This window comes from Otolemur garnettii, unplaced genomic scaffold, assembly GCF_000181295.1.
Source record: "Otolemur garnettii isolate 467f Iridium unplaced genomic scaffold, OtoGar3 scaffold00055, whole genome shotgun sequence".
Taxonomy (NCBI): Eukaryota; Metazoa; Chordata; class Mammalia; order Primates; family Galagidae; genus Otolemur; species Otolemur garnettii.
The window spans coordinates 3,420,492-3,439,610 of NW_003852450.1; the positions used below are offsets into that span (position 1 = coordinate 3,420,492).

General features: G+C 40.9%; 1 long non-coding RNA gene across 1 annotated transcript; it reads right to left on the reverse strand.

Moving 5' to 3' along the window:
- Positions 1–3,923: 3,923 nt before the first annotated feature.
- LOC105887227 lies at positions 3,924–18,451 on the reverse strand. Its single transcript, XR_001161391.2, has 3 exons — positions 18,441–18,451; positions 8,839–8,847; positions 3,924–4,158 (listed from the first exon to the last, which is right to left on the reverse strand). It is a non-coding gene; the product is annotated as an uncharacterized LOC105887227 (long non-coding RNA).
- Positions 18,452–19,119: the final 668 nt, after the last annotated feature.

Sequence of the window (19,119 nt, forward strand, 5' to 3'; positions counted from 1 at the left end):
ATCCCAGGAACTTAAGAGTCTAAGGCACTTGAGGCCAGGAGTTTGAGACCAGTGTAGGTAACATAATGAGACCTGGCCCCTCGAAACAAGTTTTAAAAATTAGCCAGGCATGGTGGTACATCCCTATACTCCCAGCTACTTAGGAGTCTGAGGTGGCAGGATTGCTCGAGCCTGGGAATTTAAGGCTGCAATGAGTTACGATTGCACCGCTATACTCCAGGCTAGGCATCAGAGCAAAACCTTGTGTGTGTATGTGTGTGTCTCTCTCTCTCTTTCTCTCCCTTTTTTTTCTTGTCTCTTAAATAAAATAAAATAATGAGTGTTGGCAAATATGTGGAGAAACTGGAACACTTATACATTGCTGGAGTGTAAAATGGTACAGTCGATATGGGAATCCATGTGGCAAGTCCTCAAAAAATTAAGCAGAATTAGGCCAGACACGGTGGCTCATGCCTGTAATTCTAACACTCTGGGAGGCTGAGGCAGGTGGATTGCCTGAGCTCACAGGTTTGAGACCAGTCTGAGCCAGAGCAAGACCTCCTCTCTTGAAAAAAAAAAAAAAATAGCCAGGCACTGTGGCAGGCACCTACAGTCCCAGCTACTTGGGAGGCTGAAGCAGGAGAATTGCTTAAGCCCAAGAGTTTGAGGTTGCTGTGAGATATGGCACCATGGCACTCTACCAAGGGCGACAAAGTGAGACTCTGTCTCAAAAAAAAATTTTTTTTGAGCAGAATTGCTGCATCATCTAGCAGTTCCACTTCTGGGTATACACATATGCCCAAATAAGTAAAAGCAGGGACTCAAACATATATTTGTATTCCCCTATGTATAGCAGCACCATTCACAATAGCCGTAAACCAGAAGCAACTTAAGCGTTCTCTCTCTCTCTCTTTTTTTTTTTTGGAAACAGTCTCACTCTGTCAACCTAGGGTAGAGTGCCGTGTGTCATAGCTCACAGCAACCTCAAATTGTGGGGTGCAAGTCATCCTCTTGCCTCAGCCTCCCAAGTAGCTGGGAGTACAGCTGCCCAAAGTGACACCCAGCTGGTTTTTCTATTTTTAGTAGAGAAAGGGTCTGGCTTTTGCTTAGGCTGGTCTCAAAACTCCTCAGCTCAGGCAGTCAACCTGCCTCTGCCTCCCAAAGTGCTAGAATTACAGGCCTGAGTGATCACGCACAGCCAACTCAAGTGTTCATTGATAGATGAATGGATAAACAAAATGTGGCATATACATGTAATGAAATATTCCACCTTTAAAAGAAAGGACCTTTTGACACCTGCTACAATATGGATAAACTTGGAAGACATTAGGCTAAATAAAACAAGCCAATCAAAAAGGGACAAATACATATAATACATATATAAATACATAAAAGTATGATCCCACTTATAAGAAATTCCTAAACCGGGTGGCTCCTGTGGCTCAAAAGGGTAGGGCGCCGGCCCAATATGCCGGAGGTGGCGGCTTCAAACCCAGCCTTGGCCAAAAAAAAAAAAAATTCCTAAAGCAATCAAATTTATGGAGACGGAAAGTAGAGTGACAGTTGTCAGGGGTTGGGGAAGTGAAGGGCAAGTGGAAAGTTAATGTTTAATAGGTACAGGGTTTCATTTCAAAAAGTTCTGGAGATGGATGGTGGAGATGGCTGTATAAAGTATGAATGTCTTTAATGCCACAGAACTGTACCTTTAAAAACAGTTAAGGCTGGGTATAGTGACACATGTGATCCCAGCACTTTGGCAGGCCAAGGTAGGAGGACTGCTTGAGCCCAGGAATTGGAGACCAGCCAGGGCAACATAGTGAGATTTTATTTCTACAAAAAATATTTTTTTTAATTAGCAGGGTGTTATGGCATGCTCCTGTAGTCCTAGCTACTTGGGAGGCAAAGGTGGAAGGATTGCTTGTGCTCAAGACAGCAATGAGTTATGATCACATCATTGCACTCCAGCCTGAATAACAGAATAAGATTCTGATTCTAAAAAAAAAAAAATTTAAGTTAAATAATAAAAATAAGCTTTTCAAAAAGAGTTAAAATGGCCAAAAAAGAGTTACAGGCATGGAGGCTCACACCTGTAATCCTAGCACTCTGGGAGGCTGAGGAAAGAGCTGGAGACCAGTCTGAGCAAGAGCAAGACCATGTGTCTACTAAAAATAGAAAAACTAGCTGGGTGTGGTAGCAGATGCCTGGAGTCCCAGCTACTAGGGAGGCTGAGGCAAGAGGATCACTTGAGCCCAAGAGTTTGAGGTTGCCTTGAGCAATGATGATGCCATAGCACTCTACCCAGGGCAACAGAGTGAAGCTCTGTCTTTAAAAAAAAAAAAAAGGTAAAATTAGGCTCCGTGCCAGCCACACACACAGAGGGTGGCAGGTTTAAACCCAGCCCAGGCCAGCTAAACAATGACAACTGCAACAAAAAATAGCCAGGCTTTGTGGTGGGTGCCTGTAGTTCCAGCTACTTGGGAGGCTGAGGCAAGAGAATCACTTAAGCCGAAGAGTTTGAGACTGCTGTGATCTGTGAAGCCATAGCACTCTACCAATGGTGACAAAGTGAGACTCTGTCTCAAAAAAAAAAAGATGGTAAAATTATATTATGTATTTTTAAAACCACAATCTAAAAAAAAACATTGAGGGAAGAGAGAATACAGCATGTGGAAGAGACAAAAGACAAAACTTGTTTAATGCCTCACTGGTGAACTGTGCTATTCTTTGAATGAAGCCAGATTTTACAAGAAGAGACTTTTCAAGAGTAGTGGTTTATTTTGTTGTTGTTTACTGTTTGAGGACGGTATCTTCAATCAGTCATTAACACTTTGCCTGTGGCAGGGACTGAAGTCTATTTATAAAGGTAGGGTAAGCACTGGCTATTCCCATAGTGATCCTTCGTTGCAGGCATCCAACAAATGTTTATGGATTTAAACGGAATGATTAGAGTCACCCTCAGTTATCTGACTTGACAGAGTCTTGAGCCACCCCCATCCACGTCTAACTAGGGATGCAGTTGTCTTTTAAAAATTGAATTTCACAGACTCTTACATACCGTTTATACTGAGCCAGAGACTGTCCTACAGGCGTTTGATATACCAACTCATTTAATCCTAATAAACCTATGAGGTAGGTACTATTGTTTCCCATTTTACAGGTGAGAAAACTGAGGCACAGACAAGGAAAGTTACACAGTTGTTTAGTGCTGGACCTGGGGTTCCAACTAAAACAGATGTTGCCCCAAAGCCCGTGCTACTAATCATTGAACACCTGACTTTCTCTTCATGAAATAGTAATGTTGGAGACTGGGACTTTAATGACCGTGAAGCTGATTTCAAGGTTCAGCATGGAGAATGAGAAGCAGGGGTGAAGATATTTCTTGATTATGATTCTGCCTCTCTACTCCAACAATATGGTTGGGCCCTTGAGGGTGTGTAGCCAAAGTAAGGGGTTTGAGGGTTTAAGGTCAAATTTTTTGAACCGAAGAAATTTCCCTCCAATTCTGTAGCAGCCCCTTAGTGACGAATCTGCTACTTATCCCGCGGATTTTGCTAATAGTAGATTTTCTAGGTGATTAAGGGAGGGGAAATGAAACACTATTAAACTAACACTGAGTGGCGCTGAACCCAATATAAATCTTTTTTTCTAGTCCTTCCTAGATACGACATGAGACGAATCTGCAACTCTGGAGTTGAAGCCAGGGGGCGGGCTGAGCGGCGACCATTTTTGTTTTGCGGCCGTGCGTTCTCAAAGCATCTTGACTAACAGGACCCCCACAGAGAAGGCGGAGCCTATCAGAGAGTGGGGCGGGGTCTGGGAGACGTGATGATTCAAATGGACTAATGAGCTGGGCGTATCTGGCAGAAGTCGCCAATAAGCTGGCGTGTTGGGGCGGAGCGCACAAACACTAGTGTGTTTGGTTGCACGGCGGCTTTGGCGCATTTTCGGCTGGTTTGATTCATCCATTTTGAAGAGACGGGGGAGCGGGGGGCTCGTCTGATCCAGGGGCCCTGAACCAAGGAGCGGCGGAGTTTGGAAAGCCAGCAGCTCGGGGTTCGGTGGCAGCGGCCCCATCGGCCGAAGTTCGGGGGGGGTGGGGCGCCAAGCGCGCGGGGTGGGGGGGGTCCTGGTCTTTGGCTTCTCTACTCGGTCCTGTTTCAACAGCGAACATGTCGCGGCCTGTCAGGTCAGTGCGGAGTCCGAGGCCTGGAGCGGGTTGGAGGGGGTTGGGGGTGAGTGGTGAAGGAGTGGTGGACAGAAGGCTAGAGTAGGCCCTTCTGAGTGCCACGCGCGGCCTCCTCCCTTTCGGGGCCCGCGCGCGCCCTTGAGCGTGGGGGGCCTTGCTGGCGCGCGGGGGTGGCGGCTGCGCGCCCGTGCGCGCTTCCCTCCCCGCCCCGCGCCGCTGCAGGCTCTGGTCTGTTCTGCTGCCTCCCCCACCCGCCTCACTTGGAGCGGGCGGGGTATCCCTGAACACCCCGGAGCGGCCGGAGGGGGAGGGGTGTGAAGTCAGCGCCCCCAAGTAGGCCCCACCTCCTCGGGGCCGGCCCCTCATTGCCTACAGGAGAGACGGCGGACTTCTGCTCCCCACCTTCTGCGGGGAGGGGCGGCAGCATCCGTACTGCCCCTTCCTCGGCGACTTGCGTGGCGGTGGGAGAACTCAGCCCTCTTTCTCAGGCCGATCGGGGTGTTGCATGCAAGGGGGGAGGGGCAGTGTTGCCACCGGCCCCGCCTCTATCCTCCCGGGTCGCTGCAGGCCCCGCCTCCCGGATCAGGCCGGGCGTGGGCGGGACCCGTTCTTTTCCCCTTGGGCAAAAGTGAGAGTTCGGGACTGGATCCTGGAAAATTAAGGACTGCTGCCTCTCCCTTACCTCGGACTTTTGAGAGAATTAACCCCAAAGTTCCCTTTTTCTCTCCCGACTAGAAATGTCCTTCCTCGGGGAAATGCCCGTACTCAGCGAGGCGCGGGTTAACAGCACGGCCCAAATGCCGTGTGGTCCTTCCGCTCTCACCGTGTACTGGTCTCGGGATATTTTTGTAACCCTCCCCTTCCCTGAGTGACTTTAATAATAAAGAAACTAGGTTCAGTTGTTAACCATTAGACTTCATTATCAAAATTTGAACAACTTTGCTGTTCCCTCAGCGTTCGGTGGAATCGCCCTTTGCCATCCTCCGGGCTATTGTATGGAATGTGCCATTTATGGAGGGGTGTGGTTTAGACCAATCTGTTCTTAAAAAGGAGAGCTGTTGCAAATAAATACTTTTAATGTAAGGAATTGCCTACTTTGCATACTGTTTACTGAATAAATAGATAAAGGTTCAGTTTTAAATGTTTTAACAGTTGTCGTTTCCCATTCTTCATTCCAAGTTTTGTGGGAAATGGTAGCATCTTGACTTAGAGTTTTAAAGAAAAGGTTTGAGACTCTGGAAGGGGTATTGTTCTACACCATTCACTCCTGTCGAGATCATCCTTCTCCAACTGGGGGTGGTGTGGGACTGCATACCCCTCCTATGCAAGGGGTGGGAATGAGGAGAATGAGCTAGCTCCTTGACAGCGTTTCTGCCGTTCTATTTCAACTCGCATCTCTAATAACCCGCAGTCTCCACTGGGAAAGTTTTTCTGGCAAGGAGTCTGAATAGTTATTTCAGATTATATTCTGGGTAATTTTTTTGGCATACAACTTGACCAAAGTATCCCGTTAACTCAGGTCGAATACTTTCTGTAGAATGAGGTATAATAGTCAATATAATAATAAAGATTTCTTTTATCTGAATTGGGTCTTTTGTCTCTTGGAAGTAATTACTGTGTGATTAATTTAGATTATTTTTCTCTACTTTTCAAACTTCAGTTCACTGAGTTTTGATGACTTTATTATAGTGACTTCCTTATCTGTGTGAATTTGTTTTCTCAGATAAAGATATTGAAACACGAACAGAACTTTATTTAGGGGAAAATTTGGATTTTTAATTTTACCATGTGGGGATGAATATATCAGATACATTCTCTCTGGGTTTTTTTGAGGCATTGGGAGTTCTGCACAATTTTTTTCTTAATATGTTGTTAAAAATAACTTTAACTTATTGCCCCTAATTAAAGAGTGAAGTTAATATATTGTGGGCTTTTTGTTGTGTCATTTTAAAATTATTTCAGAGTAAGTTTTCTTATGTTTTAGTCATAAAGTTTCTTTGTAACTATATTTTAAGATATGTTAATATATTCATGACCAATAAAAATATATATTCATGATCAATGGTAAAGCAGAAATAACCAAACTTGAGTTTAGTGGTTTGTTAAATTTTGCAATTGAAAAGTCTTGACTTAGGGAAATGCTACTGCTTCAGAGTATAATTGGAGAACATTACCTTAGGACCTTTAACCAAAAAATAGTGATAGACATTGACCTGATTTTAAAATGACAAGCCTTGTTTTAAAAAAAAAAAAAAACATGTTAGAGAAAATGCAGGGTCACAGCATATCTTCTGGGATATATTTCTGCCCTTAGGCCTGTGTATAATTTGGTTATTTTTCTGGTTCTCATTTTTACTGTAAATACTCATCTTTATTTTATATGAACCTGAACATTTAGAAATGTACTAGTGGTGCCTTGACATCAATTTGCAAATGAATAGTATGAGAGACTTATTGGCATGTCTAGTACATTATATCTAAATAACTTAGTTCATACACGATTGCTATATTTACTTTATACAGTGTCTGGCTTGTAAATGACAGCTCAAATATTTTAGACCTTAGCTTCAAATAAATAGCTTAAAATTACACTCTTGAGGCTCAGCGCCTCTGGCTCAAGTGACTAAGGTGCCAGCCACATACACCTAAGGTGGCGGGTGCCTGTGGTCCCAGCTACTTGGGAGGCTGAGGCAGGAGACTCACTTGAGCTCAGGAGTTGGAGGTTGCTGTGAGCTGTGATGCTACGGCACTCTACCCAGGGGAACAGCTTGAGGCCCTGTCTCAAAAAAAAAAAAAAATTCCAGTCTTGGAGCTAGAAAGAAGTTTAGGCAAACTCCGTTTACAAGATTTAAATGGGGACCTGGGTGAGTGAAGTGCCTTACATCACATACTAGCAGGTGCCAAGGTTGGGCTAGAATGTAAATTTCTTAAATCTCAGTCCTTGCTCATACCCTCCCAACCCACCCCAGGAGTCACTTTACTTTCTGCCTGATAAATATTAATGTTATTAATGTTAATCAAAAGTTTTTTTATGTCTGTTATTCTTATGAGGAAGGAAAATGCCATTACTTGCAAAAGATGAGAAAGAAAGCTCAGATTAACTGACGTGCTTAGAAAAGAAGGAAACCAGGTTTCTTGAAATTCAGCTTTGGTGTACTCTCCAGAAGTCCCCCTCCTTTTTGAAAATGATCAGGTAGCTAAGATCAATTTCTTTGCACCTCTTTGAAATGTAAGCATACACAATGTCTTTTTATTAATACCTGAGATTACAAAAATCCTTTACTATTGAAAATTTAGATGTAAAAGCATAGGCTCTTACAGGTTGACATAAAATTATTTTGTCATGTTTACTATGCATAATTAACCTTTCCCAGAATTCCAGGTTGCTTTCTTTTTAAAAGAGTTTGGGATGTGTTTGGATTCTGAATATTAGTATTCTTTCACCAAAACATTAGTTTCAAGAACACAGCGAAAGGAGAAATCTAGAATCCTTAAATTCAGGGTAGCTTAGAATTTGTTATCAAGTATGCACAGAAAGACACTGAAGTTTAGTGTCCTAGAGAATATGGTTGTAGATGATCCTGGTTCATTATATCCCTTATTCTTTATTCCCAGGTGCACGCACAGGTGTGTGTGTGTGTGTAAGAGGTGTGACTTGTTAACCTTGGATGTATACATTTCATTACTTACATATCACTTTCCTCTAAAAAGATGATCCTTTATGTAAACTTTGCCATCACAGATCTCTCACATAATGTACAGTGCTTGAATAATAGGGAAGTTAATTTAATAAGAACATTACTTTTGCTCAACATAACATGTAATTAAGCTAAAAATTATAATGCAATGTTGATTGGCTGTGCACGGTGGGTCACATCTGTAATCCTGGTACTCTGGGAGGCCGAGGCAGGAGGATCACTTGAGCTCAAGATTTAAGACCAGCCTGAGCAAGAGTGAGGCAGTCTCTACTAAAAATAGAAGAAAGTAGCCAAGTATGGAGGCATGGACCTGTAGTCCCAGCTACTCAGGAGGCTGAGGCAGGAGGATGTTTTGAACCCAGGAGTTTGAGGTAGCTGTGAGCTAGACTGACGCCACTATACTTAAACCTAGGCAACAAAAATTAGATAAACACGAAGAAACTTCAGAGACTAAGTCCAGTTCCTTCAGTTTACCAGTGATGGATGGCTTTGAATCTCAAGGAATCAAAGTGTAGAGATAATAGCAGACCTAAATTTAGATTGCATGAATCTTAGCTATTCCCTTTTCTACTAAATTTATGTTTACAGTATTTGATTCCACAGAGAATGTGGAAGTCCATGTTCCTAGCTTAAAACCACTGGGGCCATTTTTTTTTCAGTTTTGCATGTGAATTTTTTTCCCTTCAGCCATAATAATACATCTAAATTTTATCTTAACTGGTAGGTCTGTAAACATGGGTTTATCCATCAACACGGCGAGGCAAATATAAACACTGCTGCTTGAAAGGGTCCTACTGTGGACCCTCTGGTCATCCAACCAAGTAGCTGGCTCCCTGGTTTTATGTTCACTATATTGTTCAGCCACTTTGCTGAATCTCATTCCAGACTTTAACTTTTGCATGGCTTCCGTGATCTTGCCCTGTTTTTTACTAGAATGTGTCTTACCTTGTCACCACCTTTGGAACCCTAAGCCACCTGTCAGAACTTCCACTCCAGAGCTGCTTCCCCTTCATTTTTTCCAGAACCAACTTTTCCTTTGGGCAGCATCTTTGAAACTTCCCATATATATGTTTGAAAATTTTTTAAAAATTCTGAATTCCCAAAAGGTAATGAATGATGCATGTACTATACAGTGCTATATCATTAGTCTAGAGTGGTACTCCTATAATTAAACTAATTGATTTGTCTAGTGAGACTTAGGAATTTTCACAATAAAGACTCAGAAGCCTAACATTTAGGTCAAGTATTTTCAGAAGTTTTTTCATTTCTAAATTGTGGATTGGGAATTGTGGGCCGTTAGTAGTGTAAGTTGGAAGAAAAACACAATCACTTCCAAAACTAGAGTTATCATTGAGCAACCCTTGGTTGCCAAATATTCTGCCAGGTACTTTATGTGTACAGTAGAACCTCCACAGTTGACCACCTCTTTTTTGGAGACAAGAGTCTTATTATGTCACCCTTGGTAGAGTGCCCTGGCGCTGCAGTTCGCAGCAACCTCAAACTCTCAGACTTAAGCGATTCTCTTACCTCAGCCTCCTGAGGACCTGGGACTACAGGCACCCACCACAACGCCTGGCTATTTTTTTGTTGTAGTTGTCTTTTTTAGCAGGCCTAAGCCGGGTTCAAACCCGCCAGCCCCAATGTATGTGGCCAGTGCCCTAACCACTAAGCTACAGGCGCCAAGCGACCGCCTCGACCACCTCTTTAACCTAAAATTTTCTAGACTGGACATGTACCGCGTGTACTAAGGCCCTAGTTCCTCATGTTGACCAATTTGTTACAGTCTCTTGGGTGATCAATTTACAGGGGTTCTACTGTATTTCAAAATCATGTAAAAATTCTTAAAGCAAGGTACATTTAGTCCCCATTTCATATGTGATGCCTAAGCTTGGGTAGATAAAATAACTGACATAGTTTACCTAACTATTAAGAGATGAAGCAGGAATTTGACTCCTAGTGTGGACAGCCCAAAGCCAGTGCAGTCTTTCCCATGTGACCCTGGCACAGGCAGGGTATTACTCATTGTCTTGGTGGTAGCACACTTTGTCTTCTGGGGTAGGGGTGTTATGATTCATTAATTCATAATAGGTCTTTTGTGGAGAGGACTAAATTTTAAGGTGAGCTTTTGGGGAGGCAAGGAAATGAGGAAACAATTTGGGGGAGAGGAATAAATGATAACAAAGGGATTAAAGGAAGGTAACCCCTGACAGGAAGAAAAACTAATGAAATATTTACTGTGAATCGGGGCGGGGCGGTGTTGGGACTGTATGTTTATACATTTTATAAAATGATGGCATTTTCCCCTAAGTGAATAGATTCTGAAGCCACCTAAAGGACAAAGAGATTTACAGCTCATTTTACATAAAAATTGAAGTAAAAATGCTAAACAAACTTGGCTAACTGAAGCCAGTGAGTACAGTTAAGTCCTCAATGTTATCTGTAGGTGCTTTGTACCTTCAGCTTCAAGTGAAATAATGTACAGCAGGTTCCCTAATAAGGCCATTTTGTTATAACGGTGAGAAATTGGTCTCATCATATGCTTCATTTAAAGTTGAGATTTCCAAGAGCCTGTTGATGGCAGTTTAAGTGAAGACTTACTGTATTAAAAGCATATGTTCTCAAGGTTGGTCCCAGGATTAAAAGACTAAGAGAAACTATGGCATTTTAAAAATGTTGGCCTGTCTTAAAGCTTGTATTAATGCATTAAAAATAGAAGGAAATTAAAATTAGGAGGTGATATAACTTGCAGAAGTTACAGACTTAAGGTAAGTGGTTGAGTTTTTAGTGTTTTAAGTCTCAATTTCTGATAAAACTAATTTTTCAGGGGAGGTAGCCTGGCACAGCAGAAGAAACCCAGACTATCAGGACACTTGGGTTTCAGCCTCCTAAAAGTTTATACTAATAATGGGAGATGTTGAACTCCACTAGAATAATAGTACCTTGCACTTAACAAAGCACTTAATAGTTTCAAGGCTTTCTCTTATTGGTTTCTTCCAGCTCTAAAAAGACCACTCATTAAGAAACAAAACTAATTTTGAATAAGAGTTTTGGTTTTTTGAGTTTTTGATCTGTTTGTCCCAGAATTATAAAACAAGGTCACCGTGCTGCATGACTAGCTCTGGCATACTGTCCACGTTGTAGTCCATGTGAATGTTGTTCCTCTGGAGTTGTATAATTTACAGTCTACATAGCCAAATGAGTTGCTTTGCAGTCTTTGGTTACTTGAACTTAAAGGTATTGAGCATTCTGAAAAATGTTAAATTTGCCTTTTTAAAAAATAGCTGCAAAGAGAAATGTGACCTCATTTCTCTCAGTTCAAAAGTAGCTTTTTTGACTGAGACTAGAGACAGTACCTAGAAAACTCACACGCTGCACACAATAGAAGGAAATCTTTGATTTAGCACAGGACCACTTTGGTCAAAGTGAGCATCCTTTTGTTGTGAAAAATTTATTACTATCTAGATTTTAGGATCTAGAACTGATTGTTACAGGGTTGTGTTGCCATGTTTTAAAATAACTAGTTAAAATTATAGGTCCTTGAAATGTCTTAAATAATAGAACCACAGGCTGCCAAAGAGTATTTCAACTAGGTATTGCAATTTTTCAGGTGCTTAGTGCTTATCTGTTTTTTAATAGTGTACCTGTTCTGTTGTCTGGGAAGCAAGGTGATTTTCAGGGAGATTCCCTTTCCAGCTACCTTTGGTTGAAGTGTAGAAGCCTTTATCTATCAAGATAAAATGACCTAGAAGATGAACTACTTGAAAAACTAAAAATTTGCTTGGCTGAGAAAGTAAAAGTCCACCCTGCTATTTTTGGGCTAAGATAATACCTGTCTTCCATGGACATGCCACAGCTATATAAGATTCATCACCACCACCCAGTGACTGCTGCTTTCCTATAGAGAATTTTGGTTCCCCAAGATCAAAGACTATCAGAAACTTCACTGTTTGGAATTATTTCAATTAGAATGAAGCTCTAAAGTCATTTTGGCACAAAGAACTAGGCTTGATTTGTAATTTCAGAGCTTTAGATAGGGGGTTGTTACCCACAAAATTTCTATATCTACCTTAATTTCTTGCCCACTCTGCAGTCCAAATCTGATGTTGACCCCTGTAACACAAAGCCAGAGTCTATTAAGACACTGCTTCATTATTAATACCTTATTTCTAACCTTCCCCCAAATCCTATGATTTTTTTTGTTATGTGAGATTCCTCAAACTTCTATGATGTATTTCTCTGCCTTAAAGAGTCAATAAACCTAACTTTGTCAGATTCTAGGTTTGTTCCTTGTGATTGGGTTACAGTTTAGAAGATAACCACTGAGATTTCTAAGACCCTTTGTTGCCGACTGGGACTTGACTCGGTAATTGCACAGCTGAGACCCCTTTAGTCTAGCCTGTTTGCAATTTCTCTGTCCCCAGTTGCATAGGTTTTGCACTAAACTTCTGCCCAGAAAAAATCTAGGAATTTTTTTTTTTTTTAGACAGAGTCTCAGTCTTGTTGTCCTCGGTAGAATGCCGTGGCATCCATCATAGCTCACAGCAACCTCAAACTCTTGGGCTCAAGTGATCCTCTTGCCTCAGCCTTCTGAGTAGCTGGGACTACAGGCACCCACCACCACTACAGCCAGTTAGTGTTTCTATTATTATTAGAGATGGGGTCTTACTCTTGCTCAGGCTGGTCTTGAACTCCTGAGCTCAGGTGATCCACCCACCTCAGCCTCCCAGAGTGCTAGGATTACAGGCGTCAGCCACCCCTACCAGGCCTCTTCTAGGCAATTTTATTTATCAATTACTTATTAAACTCACTGAACTTTGTAACTTTAAAAGGAAATATTTTCTTACATGGTAGAGATGAATATATAGTAAATCATAAAAGTAAAATAACTTGAATGTTAAGTAAGGAGTGCTGTGTCAAAAAAAAAAGTAGGAGATTGCAACATTTATCTAGTATATGAGTCCAGCTCATCAGTCAGAATACCTTTATCCTCTGTCTTCCCCTCAGTTTTCTGCAGAAGTTAGAAACTTCTGCCATTTCAAAAACTTAGAAGCTCTTTCCTGTAATTTTCCTGATCTTTTTTGCTTTCTTATATCTTATGACTTTGTTTTGAATTTTATATTTAAAATGTACATAACAGTGGCTAAAAAAAAAAAGTAGTATGTCTTAGGCAGAAGAAACTTGAAGATCAACATAAGTGAAGCAATTCTAAGAAATTACCCTGTATTCAGTTCAGGCATTCTGCTCTCAATGAACAAACATTTTTATATCCTGAGAAAATCTGGCATATGAAGTTTCTTAATCATCTTTGAGGGGTAGAAGAGTGGAGGGAAGTAAATGTCCCAGGTTTTAAACGGAGGCAAATAGCTGATATGCAGTGTGACTTTAATGGCATAAGTTCTTTGGAAGAGTATGTTTGCAGACCCTTAAGAAAAGGTTTGGGGCAGCGCCAGCGGCTCAAAGGAGTAAGGCGCCAGCCCTATGTGCTGGAGGTGGTGGGTTCAAACCCAGCCCTGGCCAAAAAAAAAAAGATGATTCTTTAAAAAAAAAAAAAAAGAAAGAAAGATTTGAAAGACCAAATCGATAGTTTGAAGGAGTTGGATTGAAAAATTGTCATTAGCGTTTAATGGCTTGTGGGTAAAGTATCTTATTTCTACTTTTTTTAGCCTAAGGGCTAATTAAAATCATGTTAATTAGCTCCTCAGGTTAAAATTAAATGAGAATTTAGGCAAAGTGGCACAGCTAAAATAACTACTGTTGTAATTATTAATAAAATAATAAAAGTCATGGACTCACCAAAAAATTTGTCTTCATAAATCAGTAGTCTTCATAATGCTGGCTTTTAGGGATATCTTTGGTTTTTGGTTTTTGGTGTTTTGTTTGTTTGTTTTGGGGGGTATTTTTGCAGTTTTTGGCCGGGGCTGGGTTTGAACCTGCCACCTCTAGCATATGGGGCCTGCACCCTACTCCTTTGAGCCACAGGTGCCACCCTTTTTAGAGATATCTTAAACATTTGATTCATGTGGCACTTTCAAAGCTTTTAACATGTTAATATTCATTTTGAAGGTTAAAAGGATGGTAATACTTGTAATATTGAATTGACCAGGAAACCAGAATACAAGTTGGAAAAGTCTATAATGAAATAGTTTTTTAAATGTGATGTTATAAGTGTATACTCTTAAAATGTATACTTTTAATTAGCTGTTTGTTTTTTGAGACAGAGTCTCACTTTGTCGCCCTCAGTGGAGTGCTGTGTGGTCATAGCTCACAGCAACCTCAAACTCCTGGGCTTAAGTGATTCTCTTGCCTCAGCCTCTCAAGTAGCTGGAACTACAAGCGCCCACCATAAATGCCTAGCTATTTTTTTGTTGCAGTTGTCATTGTTGTTTAGCTGGCCCAGGCTGGGTTCAAACCCGCCAGCTTGGGTGTATGTGACCAGCGCCCTACCCAATGAGCTATGGGTGCCCCTTAATTAGCTGTATTTTATTTTATGGCTCCTGTAAAGATTTTGTTTGAACAAAAAACTGTTTATCCCCAAAAAGTCTTAAGTACCACTGATTTAAATGAACTCATTTACTTTTTAAAAAGTTTATTAGAGCAAAAGAATTTTGTGAAAATACTGGATTTTTATTTCAATAAGAATTTTGAGAGAGCTGCACATGAGGTATTTGTAAATAAGATGAAGAAATATTGGCAGAATAATAGTTCATTGTAATGGACTTTTGCTCAGTAGCCAGACCTGGGGAGGGCTGACTAATAGATTGATCTCATCCTGTCCTGGAACACTATTTTCACTGGTTCCTTTTTTTAAGACATGGTCTCACTGCTACCCTCTAAGTGCCATGGTGTCATATCTTACAGCAACCTCAAACTCTTAGGCTTTAGTGATTCTCTTGCTTCAGCCTCCTGAGTAGCTGGGGCTACAGGGTCTCACCACAATGCCCACTATTTTTAGAGTTGGAATCTCACTCTGGCTCAGGCTGGTCTTGAACTCCTGAGCTTAAGCAATCCATCTGCCTCAGCCTCACAGTATTCCCACTGGTTCCTTAAAGGGCTGTTGTCTTGACTTTTTTACTAATAATATGGATGAGGATCCTGATGGTGTGCTGATTAAATTTACAGATGACGTGAAGTTGGGAAAGGTAAATAATATGTTGAGATGAAAGGGTTAGGATACCAAAAGTTTTTAGATTATGGAAAAGGAAGTTTTAGTCATTGGAATTGCAGTTTGAATTCTACTGAATGATGGAACAGCCCAAAAGGCAACTGAGATCTTGGATTGTATTAGAAGTATAGAGTAAAATAGGAAAAGGAAGGTCTTAATTCTGATCTACTCCCCACTCCCGTTTTTTTAAATATTACATTTAGTTCTGGCACTGCTTGGTAGACTTTACTAAATCGAAAGTGGTATGGAGGAAAGCCACTAACTCATGCATGAAGAGGGTACTTGAAATAGATCATGAGTAAATGTTCAAAGGAACCCTAGTTCCAGGAGGTAGAATAGGTAGAACCAATGAGTAGACATTAGAGGGAGGTTCCATGTCATCGTAAAGAACTGTTATTGGAGTTCTTTAGCACAGGCTGCTTTGGAGAGGTTCTTAGTCATTCCTTTCTAGGGAGATTTGTTGACAGGATACAAACTAAAGGTTGGATTTCATTGTCCATTAGCTCTAGTACGTACAATATTCTAGGTACCACTGAATTTTCTCCCTCCTACCACCACTACCATCAAACTTTAATAGGCTCTGTGAATGCTTAAACTTGGAAAAAGTGATTTGTTTTTTAAATTCAGACAAAATAGGAAAGACGTCAATCTTTTGTGACTATACACAGGTTATTGACTGTCATTTTTTGTAAAGGTAAAACCAGAGACTACTTTAGAAGTCTCTTTTTAATCTTTTTATTCTAAAGCAATGGCTCTCAGACTTTTTTGATATAAAAAATAACATTTTATGGCCAGGTGCAGTGGTTTGTTCCAGTGATCCTAGCACTCTGGGAGGCCAAGACAGAAGAATCTCTTAAGCTCAGAAGACCAGCCTGAACAATTGTGCAAGACCCCATCTCTCCGAAAAGTAGAAAAAATTCAGCTGAGCTTTATGTTTAGAGCCTATAGTCCCAGCTACTTGGGAGGCTGAGGCAGGAAAATTGCTTGAACCCAGTAGTATGAGGTTGAAGTGATGACATCAGTATAATATCACTGCATTCAACCTGGGGTGACAGAAATAAGACAGTCTCAAAAAGGGGGCCTAAGCACACTGATCCCTGTAATCTTAGCACTCTGGGAGGCCACTGCAAGTGGATTGGTTGCTTCAGCTCAAGAGTTTGAGACCAGCCTGAGCAAGAGCAAGTCCCTGTCTGTACTAAAAAGAGGGATAAAAAACAAAAAACTAGCTGGGTGTTGTGGCGGGTATTTGTAGTCCCAGCTATTAAGGAGGCTAAGACAAAAGGATAGCTTGAGCCCAAGAGTTTGAGGTTGCTGTAAGCTATGACGCCAGGGCATTCTACCCAGAGCACAGAGTGAGACACTCTCAAAAACAAAAAAAAAAGGAAGGAAGGAAAGACATTTTACATTGTAATCTGCTATACACAAACAACTGAAACAAGTTTAGGATTACTTAGATACAGTTTTCTGTGATCCTTAATTTTTTCTCTATTAAAATTGCTGGTTATTCATCAATAAGTGGATTTCAAGACCCAGTGAGTTTCGTGGCTACAGATTGAAGAATAGTGTTCTATAGGATCTCTTTTATCTTATGAATGACATGTTCACTACCTAGGTGATTAGTAAGACTAGCTATGTTGGCTATTGTGGGTTTCTTAAAACTCAAAATTTGAAAAGCATTTTTTTTTTTGAGACAGAGCCTCAAGCTGTCCCTCTGGGCAGAGTGCTGTGGCATTACAGCTCACAGCAACCTCCAACTCCTGGGCTCAAGCGAGTCTCCTGCCTCAGCCTCCCAAGTAGCTGGGACCACAGGCGCCCGCCGCAACGCCCGGCTATTTTTTGGTTGCAGCCATCATTGTTGTTTGGCGGGTCCGGGCTGGGGATTCGAACCCACCACCTTAGGTGTACGTGGCTGGTGCCTTAGCCGGTTGAGCTATAGGCACCGAGCCTGAAAAGCATTTTTTAAGTGCTTGTTACATTCTGGAAAATAGCAAGATGGTTTTTATTATGTAGTAGATTGTTTAAAAGTGGGGTTTAATTTTTTAAATGATTTTGTTAAAAAGCTTAGGGTGTTATTAATAATTACATAGGTCACTACAAAAGTTTTGAGACAAGGCCAGGTGCAGTAGCTCACACCTGTAATCCTAGCACTCTGGGAGGCCAAAGTGGGTGGATTACCTGATGTCAGGAGTTCTAGACCAGCCTGAGCAAGAGTGAGACCCCATCTCTAAAAATAGCAAGGCATTGTAGCAATCACCTATGGTCCTAGCTGCTTGGGAGGCTGAGCCTAGAGAATCACTTGAGCACAGGAGTTGAAGGTTGCTATGAACTATGACACCACAGCACTCTACCAAGGGTGACTAAGTGAGACTCTATCTCAAAAACAAAACAAAAAGAAAGTTTGGAGACATACTGTTATGGTCCATTATTTCACTTTCTAGAAATACAGTCGATAATGTCCTTTCTGATTCACTGTGCAAGTTTTGACTTGCTCAGCTCATCAGTTGCTGGAAGAGCTTCATTTATTTCTCTATGAGGGGATTTTATGTTTCTTGATTTTTGTGTATCTCCCTTTTGTAATGACCCATGTAATTAAATATATGTTTGTATCTGACAGCTTCATTATTCAGCTTTCCTCACCTCAAAGTATTGCATATTACTAAAACGAATGAGAAAACTTGAGTATCTTTTTCAATAGTACAGGAACCAATACTTATAAGACCTACATAGTCCTACATATGTTTTAATGGAGTGACTTAATCATCACATCCAAATAAGAGTGTTAATTATGTGTTAAAAATTATGGTATTACTCAGGATGGCACAAATGATTACTTGTAAGTAATGATCATTGTTATTTATTGGATAGTTATGTATCTGGCACTCCTGACCACAGTCTTGAGAGATGGGTATTATTACTCCTGTTTTACAAGTGAGGAAACTGAAATTCAGAGAGGAGAAGTAACTTGCTCAAGGAGGTAAAACTAGTAAGTTGCAGAGTCAGGATTTAATTCCAATTCAGATATAATGTATTTTTAACCTCTATGCTAGGTTGAAATCTCATGTTGGCCTCCCAGTTCTAGTTGTTGATACCTATTTTTCCCTGAATAGTTATTGGCGTATAAGTAATAGTACAGTCACATGTCACTTAACAAGGATACATTCTAAGAAATGCACCTTAAGCAACTGTCATGCAAACAGAGTGTATACTTCCACAGACCTAGATGGTGTAGTCTGCTACATACCTAGGCTATTTGGGATAGCCTCTTTGTCCTAGGCTATGAACTATATATACAGTTTGAGGTTGCTGTGAGCTATGATGTCACATCATTCTGCTGTATATATAGTATATATACAGGTTGCTGTATTGAATATTACATGGAGTTGTAATATAATGGTAAGCATTTGTGTATCTAGACATAGGAAAGGTACAGTAAAAATGCAGCATTATAACTTGTAACTGTTATGCAGTCCATTTTTTACCAAAATGTCATTACATAGTGCAGTGCTATATTTTGAGGAACTAAGAATGTTTATTTTCAGCTAGAAATAGAACCTCCCCATTCTCTGGGACTTAATATTACTCTTAATTGCTGGACTTCTTTCCATCCTGTCTTCTCTATTTCCAGTTTTTATTGGAACAAATTCACGAATGTATTTCAGGCTTCAACAAAGCAAATTTCCAGGTGGTAAAAATAGCATGCTGTTTTGAATAAATACCTTTAGAAGGCAAGACATAGTTTGGGAAAGAACCAAATTATTATGTTATTGTAAGGAGTTTTGAATGGCCCTTGTTACCACAGATATTTAAATTACTTTTTTCTTGGTTGAGCACAGTGGCTAGCACTTTGGGAAGCTGAGGCAGGTAGATTGCTTGGGCTCAGGAGTTCAAAACCAGCCTGATCAAGCATGAAATCCCATCTCTATTAAGAATAGAAAAAATAGCCAGGCCCCATAGTGGGTGCCTTGTAGCCCCAGCTATTCTGGAAGCTGAGGCTGGTGGATCACACTTAAGCCCAACCAAGATGTTGAGGTTGCTGTGAGCTATGATACACAGCACTCTACCCAGGGCAATAGAAAGAGAGTCTCTCTCTCCTT